The sequence below is a fragment of the Artibeus jamaicensis genome, unplaced genomic scaffold, assembly GCF_021234435.1.
Source record: "Artibeus jamaicensis isolate MK-2021 breed Jamaican fruit bat unplaced genomic scaffold, CSHL_Jam_final contig_1803, whole genome shotgun sequence".
In the NCBI taxonomy this organism is placed as follows: Eukaryota; Metazoa; Chordata; class Mammalia; order Chiroptera; family Phyllostomidae; genus Artibeus; species Artibeus jamaicensis.
In genome coordinates this window covers 3036865-3056346 of record NW_026521356.1, presented here as the reverse complement: position 1 = coordinate 3056346, position 19482 = coordinate 3036865, and the positions used below count along the sequence as shown (strand labels likewise).

The following is a 19482-nucleotide window of genomic DNA, read 5'->3' as shown; positions in this document are numbered from 1 at the left end:
GAGTCTGAAATGAGTTGGACCCACAGAGACCTATACCAAGACATCATAATTAAAATGACAAGGCTTAAATTTAAGGAGAAAATCATAATAGCTGCAAGAGAAAAGCTGGTAGTTACCTACAAGGGAGCACCAATTAGACTGTCATCTGATTACTCATCAGAAACATTTCAGGCCAGAAGAAAGTGGAATAAAATATTCATGGTGATGAAAAGCAAAAATCTATAACCAAGGCTACTTTATCCAGCCAGTCTATCATCTAAAATCAAAGAAGAAATAAAGAGCTTCCCAGACAAGAAAAAGCTAAAGGAATCTGTTTGCACCAATTCAATACTAAAACATATGTTAAAGGGCTTGCTTTAAGAAGAAAAAGAGAGGGAGACTTCCAGCCAAGATGGAGGCATAGGTAGACACTGTGCCTCCTCCCACAACCAAAAACAAGGAAAACATTTTAAAACAAAACAAAACAAAACAAAAAACCAGAACAGACAGAAGATCAAACTGTATGGAAGTCCAACAACCAAGGAGTTAAAGAAGACACATTCATCCAGACCTGTAGGAGGGTGGTGTCAGGCATCCAGGATGGAGAAGACTTGTGGCAAGGTGGAGGCTGGCAGAACCAGCAAGGTAGTGGATTGGTAACTGGAAGGTCCCACGTTTGCTCGCAGATAAACTGGGAGAAACAACTGAGGAGCAGGATAGACCGCGCAACCCAGGGCCCTAGTATGGGGAAATAAAGACTAAAACCACTGATTAAAAACACCAGTGGAGGCAGCGGGAGAAACTCCAAGCCTCACAGGAGAATTTGTTGGACAGACCCACAGGATCCTAGAACATACACAAACCCACCAACTGGGAATCAGCACCAGAAGGGCCCAATTTGCTTGGGGGAAGTGGGGGAAGTGACTGAAACCCGGCAGAGTGGAGAAAGAGCCATTGTTCCCTCTCAGACCCCTGTCCCACTTACAGTGTCACAACCCACTTACGTAGGTTGCCCAGCCCTGGTGAACACCTAAGGCTCCACCCCTCACTACATAACAGGTGCCTTGAGACCAAAAAAAAAAAAAAAAAAGGCCCAAACCAAAGAACAGCTCAAAGCCCCAGAGCCAGTACTTCTGATTGACAAAGAGATAGCCAACCTATCAGATGCACAGTTCAAAACACTGGTGATCAGGATGCTCAAAGAACTGGTTAATTTTAGTCACAAATTAGATGAAAAAATGAAGGCTACACTAAGTGAAATGAAGCAAAATGCACAGGGAACCAACAGTGATGGGAAGGAAAGTGGGACTCAAATCAATGGAGTGGACCGGAAGGAAGAAAGAAACATCCAACCAGGAAAGAATGAAGAAACGTGAACTCAAAAGAATGAGGAGAGGCTTAGGAACCTCCAGGACATCTTTAAACATTCCAACATCCGAATTATACGGGTACCAGAAGGGGAAGAGAAACAGCCACGAGTGGAAAACTTATTTGAAGGAGAACTTATAATAAAGGAGAACTTCCCCAATCTGGGAAAGGAAATAGACTTCCAGGAAGTCCAGGAAACTCAGAGTCCCAAAGAAGTCGGACCCAAGAAGGAACATACCAGGGCACGTTATAATTACATTACCCAATATTAAAATGAAGAAGAGGGTCCTAGAAGCAGCAAGAGAAAAGGAGACGAGACAGTTACCTACAAAGGAGTTCCCATCAGACTGTCAGCTGATTTCTCAAGTATTCCAAGTCATGAAATGCAAGGATCTACATCCAAAATTACTCTATCCAGCAAAGCTTTCATTTAGAATGGAAGGGCAGATAAAGTGCTTCTCAGATAAGATCAAGTTAAAGGAGTTCCTCATCACCAAGCCCTTATTATATGAAATGTTAAAGGGACTTATCTAAGAAAAAGAAGATAAAAAAATATGAACAGTAAAATGACAGCAAACTTACAGTTCTTAACAACCATACCTAAAACAAAAACAAAAGCAAACCAAGCAAACAACTAGAACAGGAACAGAACCACAGACATGGAGACCACATGGAGGGTCAGCAACAGGGGAGTGGGAAGAGGAGAGAGGGGGAAAAGGTACAGAGAATAAGTAGCATAGACAGTAGATAGAAAATAGGGGGGAGGGCAAGAATAGTAGGGAAAATATAGAATCTAAAGAACTCGTGACACATGGTCATAAACTAAAGGGGGGGAATGGCAGGGGTGGGGGGTGCAGGGTGGGGGGGTGGAGGGGAATGAAGGGGAGGAATAGAACAACTGTAATGGCATGATCAGTAAAATTAAAATTCTTAAAAAAAAGAAAAAATCCCATTTGATATAGCAAAAAGAAAAATAAAATATCTGGGAATAAACCTAACCAAGGAGGTAAAAGACCTGTATGCAGAAAACTACACAGCACTGAAGAAAGAAATCAAGGAAGACACAAACAAATGGAAACATATACCTTGTTCATGGATTGGAAGAATTAACATCATCAAAATGTCCATACTACCCAAAGCAATATACAGATTCAATGCAATACCTATTAAAGTACCAATGGCATATTTCACAGACATAGAACAAACACTTCAGAAATTTATATGGAATCATAAATGAGCCCGAATAGCAGCTGCTCTTTTAAGAAAGAAGAACAAAGTAGGAGGGATCACAGTACCTGATATCAAACTATATTACAAAGCCACTGTAATCAAAACAGCCTGGTACTGGCATAAAAACAGGCACATAGGCCAATGGAACAGAACAGAGAGCCCAGAAATCAACCCAACCCTCTACAGTCAATTAACATTTGACAAAGGGGGCAGTAACATAAAATCGAGTAAAGATAGCCTCTTCAGCAAATGGTGTTGGGAGAACTGGACAGCTACGTGCAAAAAAATGAAACTTGAGCACCAACTTACACCATACACCAAAATAAATTCAAAGTGGATAAAAGACTTAAATATAAGCCGTGACACCATTAAAGTCCTAGAGGAGAACATTGGCAAGAAAATCTCAGATATTCCACGCAGCAACATTTTTACCGATATGTCCCCTAGAGCAAGGAATATAAAGGAAAGAATAAACAAATGGGATCTCATCAAAATAAAAAGCTTCTGCATGGCTAAAGAAAACAGTATTAAATTAGCAAGACAACCAACTGTATGGGAAAACATATTTGCCAACGATACCTCAGACAAAGGTTTAATCTCCAAAATATACAAAGAACTTACACGACTCCACTCTAGGAAGACATCGAACCCAATTAAAAAATGGGAAAAGGACTTGAACAGACACTTCTCTAAAGAGGACATACAGAATATCCAGAGACACATGAAGAGATGCTCAATATCGTTAGCTATCAGAGAGATGCAAATTAAAACCACAATGAGATACCACTTTACACCAGTCAGAATGGCTATCATAAACAAAGCAAAAAACAACAAATGTTGGAGAGGTTGTGGGGAAAAGGGGACCTTAGTTCACTGTTGGTGGGATTGCAGACTGGTACAACCATTATGGAAAACAGTATGGAATTTTCTCAGAAAAATAAAAATTGACCTGCCTTTTGACCCAGCAATTCCACTGCTAGGATTATACCCCAAGAATCCTAAAACATCAATATCAAAGAACCTATGCCCCACAATGTTCATAGCAGCACAATTTACAATAGCCAAGAGTTGGAAGCAACCTAGGTGCCCATCAGTAAACAAATGGATCAAAAAACTGTGGTACATATACACAATGGAATTCTATGCAGCAGAGAGAAAGAAGGAGCTACTACCTTTTGCAACAACATGGATGGAACTGGAAAGCATATGCTGAGTGAAATAGGCCAGGCATTGAAGGACAAATACCATATGATCTCACCTTTGACAGGAAGCTAAAGAATAAAACAAACAAGCAAACAGAATAAAAACAAAGACACTGAAATAGAGGACAAGAGGGCAGCGACCAGAGGGGAGAGGGAAGGGAATTTAAGGGGAAAAAGGGGGAGGGATTTTGAGGAACAAGTATGAAAGACACAGGGATGAGGAGTGGGGGGGGGGGAATGGGAGGGGGGAGGGAGAACGGGCGGGGGGTTGGGGTGGGATGGGAGAAATAGATAAAAAAAAATGTACTTGAACTACAGTAAATGTATAAAATATAAAAAAAAATTTTAACTATTAAAAAAAGTTAAAAAAAAATGAAACTTGAGCACAAACTTACACCATACACCAAAATAAATTCAAGGTGGATAAAAGACTTAAATATAAGCTGTGACACCATTAAAGTCCTAGAGAACATTGGCAAGAAAATCTCAGATATTCCACGCAGCAACATTTTTACCAATATGTCCACTAGAGCAAGGAATATAAAGGAAAGAATAAACAAATGGGATCTCATCAAAATAAAAAGCTTCTGCATGGCTAAAGAAAACAGTATTAAATTAGCAAGACAACCAACTGTATGGGAAAACATATTTGCCAACGATACCTCAGACAAAGGTTTAATCTCCAAAATATACAAAGAACTTACATGACTCCACTCTAAGAAGACATCTAACCCAATTAAAAAATGGGAAAAGGACTTGAACAGACACTTCTCCAAGGAGGACATACAGAATATCCAAAGACACATGAAGAGATGCTCAATATCGCTAGCCATCAGAGAGATGCAAATTAAAACCACAATGATATCACTTTACCCCAGTCAGAATGGCTATCATAAACAAAGCAACAAACAACAAATGTTGGAGAGGTTGTGAAGAAAAGGGGACCTTAGTTCACTGTTGGTGAGATTGCAGACTGATACAACCATTATGGAAAACAGTATGGAATTTTCTCAGAAAAATAAAAATCGACCTACCTTTTGATCCAGCAATTTCACTGCTAGGATTATATCCTAAGAATCCCAAAACATCAATTTCAAAGAACCTATGTACCACGATGTTCATAGCAGCACAATTTACAATAGCCAAGAGCTGGAAGCAACCTAGGTGCCCGTCAGTAAACGAATGGATCAAAAAATTGTGGTACATATACACAATGGAATTCTATGCAGCAGAGAGAAAGAAGGAACTACTACCCTTTGCAACAACATGGATGGAACTGGAAAGCATTATGCTGAGTGAAATAAGCCAGGGGTTGAAAGACAAATACCATATGATCTCACCTTTAACAGGAAGCTAAACAACAAAACAAACAAGCAAGCAAAATATAACCAGACACTGAAATTGAGAACAGGCTGACAGTGACCAAAGGGGGGAGGGGAGGGAATTTCAGGGGAAGAGGGGAAGGGTTTGAAGGAACTAGTATAAAGGACACATGGACAATAACAAGGTGGCTGGGGGTGGAAACAAACAGGAGGTGGGGAGGGCTGGGGGATAGGCTGGGATGGGGGTAAAAGACAGAAAACTGTACTTGAACAACAATTAAAATTTTAAAAAAGAAAAAATAAATAAAAATTAAAAAGGTAATGAGTTGGTGTAGCTGAGATGTTAAAGGGGATTTCTTCATCAAGCTGCCTTCTATCTCTAAAACTTTAGCAAGGTAATGAAGCTGCAGGATGAGTATGAGCAGGCTTGATACAAGTGATGCACTGATGTTTCTCTCCCTCTGTTTCTCTCTCTTCTCCTCTCTAAAAGTAAAAAAATAAAATCTTAAATAATTATGTAGTCATGAAATTGCATAAACAGCAGTGAAAATGAACAAAATTAGCTGTATGTAACAATATGGATAAATCTACAAATGTAAAGTTAAGCTAAAGTAGCCAACCACTAAGAACACACATATGATTGTATTTATAGGCATATCTCAAAGATATTATGGTTCAGTTTCAGACCACCACAATTAAGCCAGTCAAAATCTTTTTGCCGCCAAAGGGCTCTTATCTTCAATTTGTAAAAAATGCAACATCTATGAAGCACAATAAAGCAAGCACAATAAAAAGAGGTATGACTGTATATAAAGTTCAAATATAGGCAAAGTAACCTATAAGTGTTTAATGTGTATAGTTAGGAAGTAATGTTATGTAAAGCAGGACACTGGCTACATCCAGGAGAGCAGTTGTGTTGGGGAAGGAGCACCTGAGGGGCTTCCAGGTACCAGCAGTGTTTTATTTCTTAGCCTGAGTGGCAATAAATTGGACGTTACTTTAAAAGCATTAAGCTCAACATTTGTATTCCATGTACTTTTCTATATGTGTATTATATTGAACAACAGAAATAAAAGTTTAAAAATACACATTCTCTATGTAAGCTGCAACCCAGGAAGGAGAAAGTACCACTCCTTTGTAAGTTCCAGGATCTTGGGCCCAAGACTATATTCCCTACAGTACAAAAAAGGAAAATCAGGAGAGAAACAAACAAGTTTTCAGCCTTTTCTGAGGCATCCTGTGCCTGGGTCATCCTGGTTAAATTGGTCCTGCTTTTCACGGCTTGTTCCCTTTTTTCGCTTTTTAAAGGCGCTTTAAAAGCTCCTTCTATAACATTACACTCTATGGCTATGGTTCTCAAACTTTAGATGTATCAGAACCACCCAGAGGCTGTGATTAGAACACATACTGCTAGGCTCCATCCCCAGTTTCTGAGTCAGGAGGTAGAGAATTTCCATTTACAACAAATCCCAGGTGACTCAAATACTGTCCTAGAACCACTGTTAAAACTCTAATGCAATAATCCAGGCCATCAGTTATGAGGATTTCAATGAAGGTAAAAGCAGTAGGAATAGAGTGGAGAAAATAGATATGAGATGATGAACTGATAATTCAGGACAGTCCGGTTTCCAGCTTAAATGAATGATGTACCATTCACCAGGACAAGGAATTGAGGGGGAGGAAAATGTAAGCTTACCTGATAACTTAATCCATGTCTTAGAGAATTTGAACAAGGAGATCTAAGAAAGGTACCTAACCTTAAATGGGAAAGGTAGAGGGAAGCATGAATGGAATAAGGCAACAAGAGGAAAGTGCTCTGAAAGTAGTATGTAAAAATATAAGAAACCTTGTAAAAGTAAGCAGGTGACCTCCTCACAGTGGAATTTTATGTAACTGTTAAAAAAAAAAAAACAGGAAAGATATCTGTGAACTGAGGTGAGTGGTTTCCAGGACATATTGTTAAGTGTAATAAGCAAAAGAACATCTATCCATAGCACCTTCTGCGTAAGAAAAAAGGGGAAGTAAGAAAGTATACATATATCTGGTTATTTGTGCAAAAAGAAGCATATGAAAGATAAAGCAGAGACAATAATAGATTATCTACAGAGGACAGGGGAGGTAGAAAGAGGGTAGAATAACAAAAGCAATGAGAGTGACACTTCTCTGAGAATGCCTTTTTGGTTTTTACAACCATGTTTCACACATCCAAAAAAAAAGAGTAAATAAAATCAACAAAGATGGAGTAACACAAGAGGGTAACATGAAATACAGAGAATCAAATGACCTGAACACATCTGAAATACATTTCAAGAGAATCATACAACCACACTAAAGGAGTTATATACACCATGTAACTTTTGAACAAAGTATTTGTACTATATTCCTTCAGGCTATTTTTTTAAGTTAAGCAAATACTGAGCTCTAGTTAGTGGGTTTTATTTTCACAGAGGCATAAGTTTGCAATTTTGTACATTCTTTCTAGGTGCATTAGGAGTACACCAGTAAGTAAATATGAAGTCAATAAAAGGGAACTAGGTTCTCAGTGTTGGAGAAGAGAGTTACAAATATAAAAAGGGGAAAGGACGTAATAAACCACATGACGTAGGATTGGAACTGAAAGTGTCTGTATGAACTCATAGGTTTAATATGGATGGAGATACACAAAAGTAGATATAGATGGAGGGATTGAACGCACACACACCTCTGCTATGAGGGCCCAGAAACAATGCTATCCCAACAGCTGTGAGATTTCAATTTCTAGATACGATTTTCTACTAGGGCTTCTCTGGAGCTCATTCCAGGGCAGGGGCAGGGAAAAGAAAAACTTTTGATGTATCGTAAAATAAGGATGCCCTCAAAGAATAATGGGGACACGTCAAAAAGACATTAGCCAGCTTGAAAGGGCTTCTATTGGTTGAATATGGAACAATTTGAGTAAAAGTAAATAAATATTTTTATTTTTGTAAAGATTTTATTTATTTATTTTTAGAAATGGGAAACGAGGGAGAAGGGAAGGAGAGAAACATCAATGTGTGGTTACCTCTCACATGCCCCCTACTGGGAACCTGGCCTACAACCCAGGCATGTGCCCTAGACTGTGATTGAACTGGCCACCCTTTGGTTCGAAGGCCAGCACTCAATCCACTGAGCCACATCAGCCGGGGCAAGTAATGATTTTTAAATATAAATAAATTCTTTATAAAGAATTATAACCCATTGGATAACATAGGAATCTGTGAGTTCATAGTGATATTAATTAGTTAATTAATTAATGGGGAGGTGTCAACTAATACATGCAGAGGGAATGATGTATTTAGAAAATATTCATTTGGCAAAATTGACTGAGGAAAGAATAATCAATAGATCCTAAAATGAGTGGATGAAAGTTTAAGGGGTAAGAGGGTATTTATAGAGTCTCAAAGTACTTTCCCAGGAGACTTACAAAGGAAATATTAACTTTACCATGGAGGAACCAGGCAAAATCCATCTTCACTAAATTATCAAAATTAGCATTAGCAGTAATGGGACACATCAACATCACTGGCCTCCTGAAAAGACACACTGAGAAAATCACATTACATTTGTGGTATTCCTCCAAAATGCATTAACGTGGATATAATCATGTGGAAATAGCAGACAAACCTCAAACAAGAGGCATTCTATTTAGAAACAAAACACTGGCCTATCCTCTTCAAAAATGTCAGTGTCTAACAGACAAGGACTAAGGAACTATTCAAGATAAAGGAGACAAAAGAAAAACCAAGAACTGAAGGCATACTATGTGAACGGTTTTTTATTTTGTCTTGGGATGTTGGGTTTTTGCTGTTGCTGCCATACAGGGTATTGATAGATAAGCCAACTGGGATAACAAAGCCTGTAGATTACATAATGGTATTATATTAATAATACTAATTTCCTGATTTTGAGGATTACAAGGTGTTTAGTAAGAAAATTCTTTTTTTTTTTTTAAATTCACACTAAAGCAAATAAAACAGCATTATATCTGCAACTTACTCTGGAATAGTTAGGAAAAACATATAGAAGAAAAAGAGAAAAGAATAAAACAAATGTGGTCAAGTGTTAACATTTGAGAGATGTATTGAAGGTTATATGAGAATTATTTTCTACATAAAATTAGGTTAAAAGTGAAAGAAGAAAAAAAAAGGTAACTGATATTTGTTGGAGGTAGAGGTGGTGAAGTCAAGATTTGGTTAACATCTAAACAAATAAAGTGCTTCACAGACAAGGTAAAGCTGAAGGAGTTCATCACAAATCCATAATTATAGGAAATTCTAAAGGGAATTAAACAAGAGAATGAAAATCAAAACAATGAACATTAAAATGGCAACAAATTCACAACTATCAATAATTGAATCCAAATAACAAACTAAGCAAACAAGCAGAACAGAAACAGAATCATAGATATGGAAATCATTTGGAGGGCTATCAGTTGGAAGGGGGAAATGGGAAGACAGGTGCAAAAATTAAGAAGCAGAAATTGGTAGGTACAAAATAGACAGGGGGATGTTAAGAACATTGTAGGTAATGGAGTAGCCAAAGAACTTATGTGCATCACCCATGGACATGAATTAAGTGGCAGAGGGATTGCTGGAGAGACTGGGAATACCAGGTGGAGGAGGGGCAAAAGGGAAAAATTGAGACAACTTTTATATTTATCTATCAACTTTTGTCACAAATGGGTGCTATATTTTATCAAATGCTTTTTCTGAATCTGTTAATATGATCATATGATTTTCATTTTGTTTATAAAAACTCTCAGCAACATGGGAAGAGAGAGTACATACCTCAACATGATAAAGGCCTATATGACAAATCCAGAGCTGACACCGTATTCTAAGGGCAAAGTAAAAGTGTTTCCCTTAAGATCAGGAAAAAGACAGGGATGTCCACTTTCACCACTCTTATTCAACATAGTACTGGACTATCCACAGCAATCAGACAAGAAGAAATAACATGCATACAAATTGGAAAGGAAGAAGTAAAACCATCATTATTTGCAGACAACATGATACTGTGTATCAAGAACCCTAAAGATTCCACCAAAAAACTATAGGGATGGCCTAAAGTTAACTTGTTTTTTTTCCCCATAAGATGGTTCTAGCAAGACTTCCCGCCAAGACGGAGGCATAGGTAGACACACTGTGCCTCCTCCCACAAGCAAAAACAAGGTCAACAACAATTTAAAAACAAAAAACAACCAGAACTGACAGAAAATCAACTGTATGGAAGTCTGACAACCAAGGAGTTAAAGAAGAAAAATTCATCCAGACTGGTAGGAGGGGCAGAGACACGCAGCTGGGCAGAGAGGACTCTTGGCAAGGCAGTGGCTGGCAGACCCAGCGAGGCAGCAGTTTGTGAAGCGGAGCATGCAAGGCTGCAGCTGGCTGGCAAGGCAGCAGCAGGCAGATGGGCAAGGTGGTGGATTGCAGACTGGGTGGTCCCACATTCACATGCAGATAAACCAGGAGAAACTACTGGGGAGCAGGACAGACCACATAACCCCGGGTCCCAGCTCAGGGAAATAAAGACTCAAACCATTGATTGAAAACACCTGTGGGGGTTGAGGCAATGAGAGAAACTCCCAGCCTCACAGGAGAATTCGTTGGAGAGACCCACAGGGTCCTAGAATGTATATAAACTCACCCCTCTGATTCAGGAATCAGTACCAGAAGGACCCAATTTGCTTGTGGGAAGTGGGGGAAGTGACTGAAATCTGGCAGACTGGAGCAAGAGCCATTGTTCCTTCTCAGACCTCTGCCCCACTTACAGTGTCACAACCCACCCACGTAAGTTGCCCCGCCCTGGTGAACACCTAAGGCTCCACCCCTCGCTACATAACAGGCACATTGAGACAAAAAAAAAGGGGGGGGCCAAACCAAAGAACAGATCAAAGCTCCAGGAAAAATACAACTAAGCAACAAAGAGAGAGCCAATCTATCAGATACATAGTTCAAAACACTGGTAATCAGGATGCTCATAGAATTGGTTGATTTTGGTTGCCAAAAAAATTAGATGAAAAAATGAAGGCTACACTAAGTGAAATAAAGAAAAATGTACAGGGAACCAATAGTGATGGGAAGGAAACTGGGACTCATCAACAGTGTGGACCAGAAGGAAGAAAGAAACATCCAAACAGAAAAGAAGAAACAAGAATTTTAAAAAATGAGGAGAGGCTTAGGAACCTCTTCAGGACACCTTTAAACGTTCCAGCATCCGGATTATAGGGGTACCAGAAGGAGAAGAGGAAGAGCAACAGGTGGAAAACTTATTTGAACAAATAATAAAGGAGAATTTCCCCAATCTGGCAAAGGAAATAGACTTCCAGGAAATCCAGGAAGCTCAGAGTCCCAAAGAAGTTGGACCCAAGGAGGAACACACCAAGGCACATCATCATTACATTAGTCAAGATTAAAATGAAGGAGAGAATCCTAGAAGCAGGAAGACATAAGGGGACAGTCACCTGCAAAGGAGTTCCCATCAGACTGTCAGCTGATTTCTCAAAAGAGACCTTACAGGCAAGAAGGGGCTGGAAAGAAGTATTCCAAGTCATGAAAGACAAGGACCTACATCCAAGATTGCTCTATCCAGCAAAGTTTTCATTTAGAATGGAAGGGCAGATAAAGTGCTTCTCAGATAAGGTCAAGTTGAAGGAGTTCATCATCACCAAGCCCTTATTTTATGAAATGTTAAAGGGACTTATCTAGAAAAAAAGAAGATAAAAAACATGTACAGTAAAATGACAGCAAACTCACAATTATTAACCACACCTAAAACAAAAACAAAAGCAAACAACTAGAACAGGAACAGAACCACAGAAATGGGGACCACATGGAGGGTTAGCAACAGGGGAGTGGGAGGAGGAGAGGGGGGGAAAGGTACAGAGAATAAGTAGAATAGATGGTAGGGAGAAATTAGAAAGGAGGAGGGTAAGAATAGTATGGGAAATGTAGAAATCAAAGAACTTACATGTATGACCCATGGACAGGAACTAAAGGGGAGGAATGTGGGTGGGAGGGGATGTGCAGGGTAAAGGGGAATGAAGGGGGGAAAATGGGACAACTGTAATAGCATAATCAATAAAACATATTTTTTAAAAAGATGGCTGTAGTGGTACTTAGTTGTCTTTAACTTCATTAAAAATAATTTTGTTTGTGTTTGTGATAGCTGTCATATCACTGTACATTTTTTAAGTATCAAAATTGGTAATTTTTGTGTAGCCATTTTAATATTGAAGATGGAAGAAAATATGCAACACTTTCATAGCCTATTTTCAAGCATATTATGTTTTATTATTTCAAGAAAGGTAAAAATGCAACTTAATCGCAAAAAAAAAGATTTGTGCAGTGAGAAAGTGCTGTGACTGATCAAACAGGTCAAAAGTGGTTTGCAAAGGTCCATGCTGGAGATTTCTCCCTGTACGATGCTCCAGGGTCAGGTAGACCAGTTGAAATAGATAGCGATCAAATCAAGACATGAATTGAGAAAGATCAACGTTATACTGTACAGGAGATAGCCAACATACTCAAAATATCCAAATCAATAAAGTTATTGGTGAAAATGAAAAATGTAGTTTTTATTTTATGGAAAAAATGAAATGGACTTTTGGCCGACCCAATACTAGGACTAATAAATGAACCCTGTAAAGTAGTACAATACAAAATAAATATCCAGAAGTCAGTTGCCATTTCTATACACCAATGAACTATATCAGAAAAGGAAACTAAGAAAACAATCCCATTTACAATTGCATCAAAAAGAAAACAAAATACTTAAGAATAATTTAACCAAGATGTAAAATACCTGTACTCAAAAAACTGTTAAGACACTGAAGCAAGAAACCAAAGAAGATATAAATAAGTGAAAGCATATACCATGTTCAAGAACAGGAAGAATTAACCTTACAGAAATGTCCATACTACCCAAAGTAATCTATAGATTCAATACAATTACTATCAAAATACCAATGGTATATTTCACAGAACTAGAACAAATACTCCAAAAATGTATGTGGAATCACAAAAGATCCCCAATAGCCACAGCAATCTTGAGAAAAAAGAGTAAAATTGGAGGAATCATGCTATCAGTTATCAAACTATACTACAAGGCCACAGTAATCAAAATGGCTTGGTACTCTCATAAAAACAGACGCAAAAATGAATGGAACAGAATAGAGCGCCCAGAAATAAACCCATGCCTCTATAGTCAATTAATGCTTGACAAAGGAGGCAAGAACATACAATAGGGTAAAGATGGTCTATTCAATAAATGGTGTTGGGAAAACTTCAATAAAATGAAACGGCACCACTTTCTTACACTATATACAAGAATAAACTCAAAATCGAGTAAAGACTTCAATGTTACACTTGAAACCATAAAAGTCCTAGAAGAAAACACAGTAAGATCTCAGACATTTCTCATAGCAATATTTTTTCTGATCTATCTCCTTGGGCCAGGGAAACAAAAGAAAAAGTAAACAAATGGGACTATATCAAACTAAAAAGTTTTTGCACAGCAAAGGAAACCATCAACAAAATGAAAAACAGCCCATTGAATGAGAGGATATATTTACCAATGATATATCTGATAAAGAGTTAATACCTAAAGTTTATAAAGAACTCATACAACTCAACACTTAAAAACAAACAATCCAATTTAAAAAATGAGTAAATTACCTGAACAGACACTTCTCCAAAAAGAATATACATATGGCCAATAGACATATGAAAAGATGCTCAACGTCACCAATTATCAGAGAAATGCAAATTAAAATCACAATGAGCCCTGGCTGGGTAGCTCAGTCAGTCACAGCACCACTGTAGTATGTCAAGACCACAGGTTCAATCCCCAGTCAGGGCACGTACAAGAATAAACCAATGAATATACAAATAAGTAGAACAACAAATAGATATTTCTCCCTCTCTCCCTCTCTCGGTCAAATCAATAATTTTTAAAAAACCACAGTGAGATATCACCTACCCTTGTCAAAATGGCTATTATTAATAAATCAACAAACAACAAGTGTTGGCAAGGATTTAGAGAAAAGGGAACACTCACACACTGTTGGTGGGACTGCAGACTGGTTCCAGCCACTTAGGTAAGGAGTATGGAGTTACCTCAAAAAAATTAAAAATAAAACTGCCTTATGACCCAGCAATTCTACTTCTGGGAATATAGCCAAACAAACCTGAAATATTAATTTAAAAGAATATATGAACCCCTATGTTCATTGTAGCATTATTTACAATAGCCAAGATTTGGAAGCAGCCCAAGTGTCCATCAGTAGACAGTAGATAAAACAGCTATGGTACATTTGCACAATGGAATACCATGTGATCATAAAAAAGAAGGAAATATTATTTTTTGCATGAGCATGGATGGACCTGGAGAGTATTATGCTAAGTGAAATAAGCCATTCAGAGAAAGACAAATATCATATGAATTCACTTAGATGCAGAATCTAATGGAACAAAAAAACTAACTAACAAAATAGAAACAGTCTCAGTTACAGAGAACAGACTCACAGCTATCAGAGTGGAGGGGGTTGGGGAACTGGGTGAAAAATGTGAAGGGATTAAACAAAACAAACAAACAAAAATCCCCACAGATTCAAACAACAGTAAGGTGATTACCAGAGGGAAAGGGAGATGGTGGCAGGGCAGGTAGAAGAGGGTGAAGGGAGGGATAAATGGTGATGGAAGAAGTGACTCGGGGTGGTAAACACACAATACAATATACAGATGATGTATTATAGAATTGTACACCTGAAACCTATATAATCTTATTAACCAATGTTACCCCAATAACTTCAATTTAAAAAAAATAATAACGGAAGACCCTCTCATAATTTGGCCCCAACTATACCTTTCCTGTCTCATCACCTCTGCCATACAACAAGCCTACAAGAAATAAGTCAAAATTTTACAAAACCCTATTCAATTTTTAATCTTTGGCAACTGGTTTATGTTCTCCCTTCTGCCTAGAATGCTTGTTTTCCCTTTTACATGTGGTAAAAATTCTACTCAACCATTAGGGCTAAGTTAGTTCCTCTTCTCTTTAAAGTTTTCTTGGACTCTGTCAATTTTTCCCCAGCCAAAGTGAGCCACTCCCTCAGCATTTTATTCATTCCAAAAGTGATTAACTTTTACCATAATAAAACGTGGTTAATGGTTTGTCTCCTCAGACACTTCGTGTCCCAGGAATATACTGTATCTTATTCTTTGTCTTGCCAGTACCCAATACAATGTTTAGCAACAGCCAGCACCCAATAAATATTTGCTGAGTTGTTAAATAATGCAACATTTAGTGTTGTAACTTTTCACATCTTAGGTTAACTTCAACTTCAGGTTTAAATACCATTTGAAAGAATTTTCACTAAACCACAAAAGACATTGTAAAGACCAAAGATTCAATATTTAGCAGGAGCATCTTTAATTTGCTCAAATCTTTTTGTCAATATTTTTGAGTATCCTTCTTCAACTAGCCTCCTTTCCCAGCTAACATTATTTGTATTTTTACAGGATCAGCAGTAACTGCAAACCTCACAGGCCCCTATTAGAGATAATCCCAAGCAAAACTATGTCACTGAGAGTGCCTAGATAATTGCTTTGGGTACATCATTTCAGTAAATTTCCAGTGGAATGGCCCAAGCATATCAGGTATATTTTAGAAATGGGGACATACACTGCTGACTGAACACATAAGACACATGCACATTAGTGAGGCATTTATTCAAGAAGGTAATGGGAATCAGAAGTACACAACAGCCTGATGCTGTCCACTGTTAATATCCTTTCACTTTACATAAGAACAACACTTATTCTTGTGTAAGACTCTACTCAGAGTAGAACAACCCCCATCCCACCAGCAAGTGGACTCTACCTTGCTATCAGTGAGATACTGATAAAGCCTGCCAGAGCCTTAACACTTTCCCTTCCCCATCTACTAAACTTTATCTCTCCAATATTCCCCTATCAGAGACCTCCAATCCTACTCATCCAATGAGTATCTCAATATATCCCCCAAAAGCAAAATCACGCTGTTTACTCAACATCTGATTTCTTATCTCTTCTCTAATTCAAATTTTACACCTCTTTCAAAAACCACCTCAAATCCTACCTTGTCCGAAGGGCTAACTAACTCAGCCCACCACAACTCTTACCTTTTCTAGATCTCTGCTGCATTTAAAGTCCAGCAGTCCACATGGGACCTATTTACATATGACCACATTTGGTTGCATAATTACTTTTATACATATGCTTTATTTCCCTAGCTAGGATATTTGCTCTTAAAGTGACAAAAGCTAGGTCTTCTATGTCATTTGAAATCCCACAATCCTCCTTCCACATGTCACATAACACTGGGCAGAGAGGCACAAGTATTATCTACTTGAAGGACTGAATTAAATGTTTGTTATACACCACTTACACAGCATGATTTATAACAAATATCTAGAGCTTCCCTACTCTGTGGCAAGCCCTTTGTCGGTCCTGAAGAAGCAACCATGACAAAAACATACGTGATTCCTGTCCTAAAATCGATTGTACTCCAGTGAGCAAGAGACAGCGAATTTCAAGTAAGTGCTGCAAAGCAATGTTTTTTTACTGGTTCCAAGATGTAAGAACTTCAGACAACATACTTTACAGATACACAGTTATAAAACTGAATCACAGTATTTTAGAGCTTAATGAAAACCGAGGAGCAATTTTCTTGCACAAATCATTATTAAATTTCAGGATAGTTTATCTTTATACTGGTCCTAGGCATTGCCTTAATCAACAGAAAAGAATGACTTCTTCTCTACCTCCAATTCTGCTTTCTCCCAAGGATGGTAGTAACTACAACCAGCACACTGAGGAGCGCACTGGACTGATTATTCGCTGCACCTTTACACTCAGGCTTGTCCGACCGTCAACACTCTCCAGCCCACACGTTGAACAGCATCTGTATTTTCTATCTAGTAAATAGCAAGCCTGTTCTACGTTTAAGAAAGACCAAAAAACAGTGCCTCCCTCCTGGGAAATGAAACAGCTCATTTGAGTTTACGAGGAGGCACTGAAGATGGATATCCCGTCCCTCAGCCTTAAAATCTGTAGCAATAACTTGATAAAACGCCCAGAGTACACAAAGTTTTAGGTGTGCGTTAAGCACGTGCACATACATGGGAAGTTGGAAACTAGGCAACAGGTAGGCAGCCTCCTATCTCTGACAGATCGCCTTCCTTAGGTCGTGGGTGTGTTCGACGCTGCACGCAGGCACAGATTCACAATTCTCTACACAACAACCGGCTCCTCCTCCCGGCCCAGCCAGGGCAGGGGCACGGAAGGCCCCACCAGTGCCGAACCCGCACCCGGGGACGCCGGTTCCGCCTCCTCTCAGTCTCAGGGAGGATGAGAGGCTGCTCGGGGAATCCCGGCTTCTCCTGATCCGACTCAGTTTGGGAGTCTGGCAAGGCCATCCCGAAGCTCCCAGACACCTACTTCCTACTACAGTCAAAACTACAGTCTTTGCCGGCCCTTCGCGGCCGCATCCCAGAGCGCCTGCGTCCAGCAACTGACCCTCGTCAGCCCCCGTCCTCGAAGGGAGCAACGGAGGGGCGTGGAGTGCCGCGCGCGGGTGAGGTGGGGGCGCGCGTGCCCGCGCCCCGGCCCGCGCAGCAAGTGCGGCCAGGCCCCACCTCCCCTGCGAGGCTCTGACTACTCACCGCGAAAACGTCCTTCTTCGACCTAGCCACGGTCTCTGAAACCTCTTCCGGCTTCTCCTCAACCCCCTCGTAGCCTCCACCCCTTCAACAGCTGCCGCCGCCGTCCTCGCCGCCGCCGCCGCGGCGCGCGTCCTCCCTCACGCACACAGCCGTGACTGCGCACGCGCTTCGGCGCGCTGGCGTCACTTAGCAACCGATCGGCGGCTCGCGGGTGAAATCTGGTTTAGGGTCCAGAGGTCGCCTCAGACGGGATTGGCGGGTTTTCCCCACCAGCGGGACCTGAGGTCCTGCGGAGCTGGGGCGCCCCAGGGTGTAGCTGACCTGCGGGCACCTAGCTCCTGGTGAGTCACGTCACCTCACGTAACTGTATGGCGTCACCGATCTTGTCACTGCAGATGAGAAGGTTCCCATCATCCTCACCAAGAGTTTACAGGGCACCAGTGGTGGAGAGAGTAATGACCTCATCCAGACAGGCGCGGACCCCACAGGCTTCTAATGTTAGGTGCAGGAAGATTCTCAACGGAGTAAAGCCAAACGGGGCTCAGCGCGCGCTTAATGTGCAAGACTGATGAGCCACCCAACCGTGAAGTCCCCTGACACTCAGTTTCCTCATTCTGCCTGTGTTGTGAGCCCGGAAGGAAAGAATGTATGAAAAGGTGCTTTGTAAAGTTCAATTAGAAGGCAGTCGGGCAAGAGCAATTAGGAGCATGGACTTTGGAATCAGATTCAAGTCTGATCCTGACTGATGTTGGATAGTCGGCTATTCTTGACACAGGCAAACTGGGTGACCAAAGTGTAGGAGTTTGGAGAGAGTAACTGGAAAGGCCATAATTCCAGGCAAAGGAAGCTTCATGAGTAAAGGTATGGAAGTGAAAATGGACAGGAAGAGCAGGACTTGAGACAGGGAGATTAGTTTTGAGAGGCCTTTGCTGTACTCCAGGTAAGAAGTGGGAGCGTAACCAAGTCATTTGCAGTGGGAAGGGGGAAATGTGAGCACTGTTAATATGGTAGAATTGACAGCACCGAGTAGGGGATAAATGAGTAGGCCAAGTTTCTAATACAGGTTCTGGGGTAGATGGTGGAAACATTTAGCAAGATACAAAGAAAAATGAGTTGGGGTTATCCACAAATTTTTAATCTTAAACTACTAGTGCTGGCAATCTTAGGAGGATGATTAGATTTGTGGGATATTACGATAAGTTCAAACATAGGTATGTTTAGTGGGAAAACACTTATTCTTCACTCATGATGTCTTGTTCCATATGGATTGACGTCCATTAATGTAGTATTTGTGGCCTCTTGCTGCACCTGCCACCAACTCTCTCTTCTATGAAGCAGTGACTTTCTGATCGGTGAAGTTAAAAGAATGTGTACCCATCCCATCCTTGTGCTCTTAAAAGAAAGCTTCCTTCACACAACCGTCCTGATGTTCTCCTGCTTCTCTATAAGCAGAGCCTGGGGGTGGGGTTGAGGGTGCCTGGTCCAGGTCTCCAAAGTTAGTGAAGCTATTTAATTTGAGTTTGGCATTAGGAAGCTCTCTGTCCACAGATAATATCCAATACTAACTTTGTCAATTGTGGTAGAATAGTGGCCCCCCAAAGACGTTCATGTCCTACTCTTCTAGATCCTGTGAATATGTTAACCTTTTGTAGTAGTAAAA

The 19482-nt window shown here is 40.0% G+C and overlaps 1 protein-coding gene across 2 annotated transcripts in view; it reads right to left on the bottom strand.

Moving 5' to 3' along the window:
* BTBD9 (BTB domain containing 9) overlaps positions 1–18000 on the bottom strand; it is a 463365-nt gene extending 445365 nt beyond the window's left edge. The window contains exon 1 of one of the 2 annotated variants that reach the window (XM_037146205.2): positions 17823–18000. The gene's annotated coding sequence lies outside the window, so the exon portion shown is untranslated. Of the gene's footprint in view, positions 1–17279; positions 17658–17822 lie in introns of those variants that run through there. The other variant, XM_053671066.1, reaches the window with a different exon arrangement.
* Positions 18001–19482: the final 1482 nt, after the last annotated feature.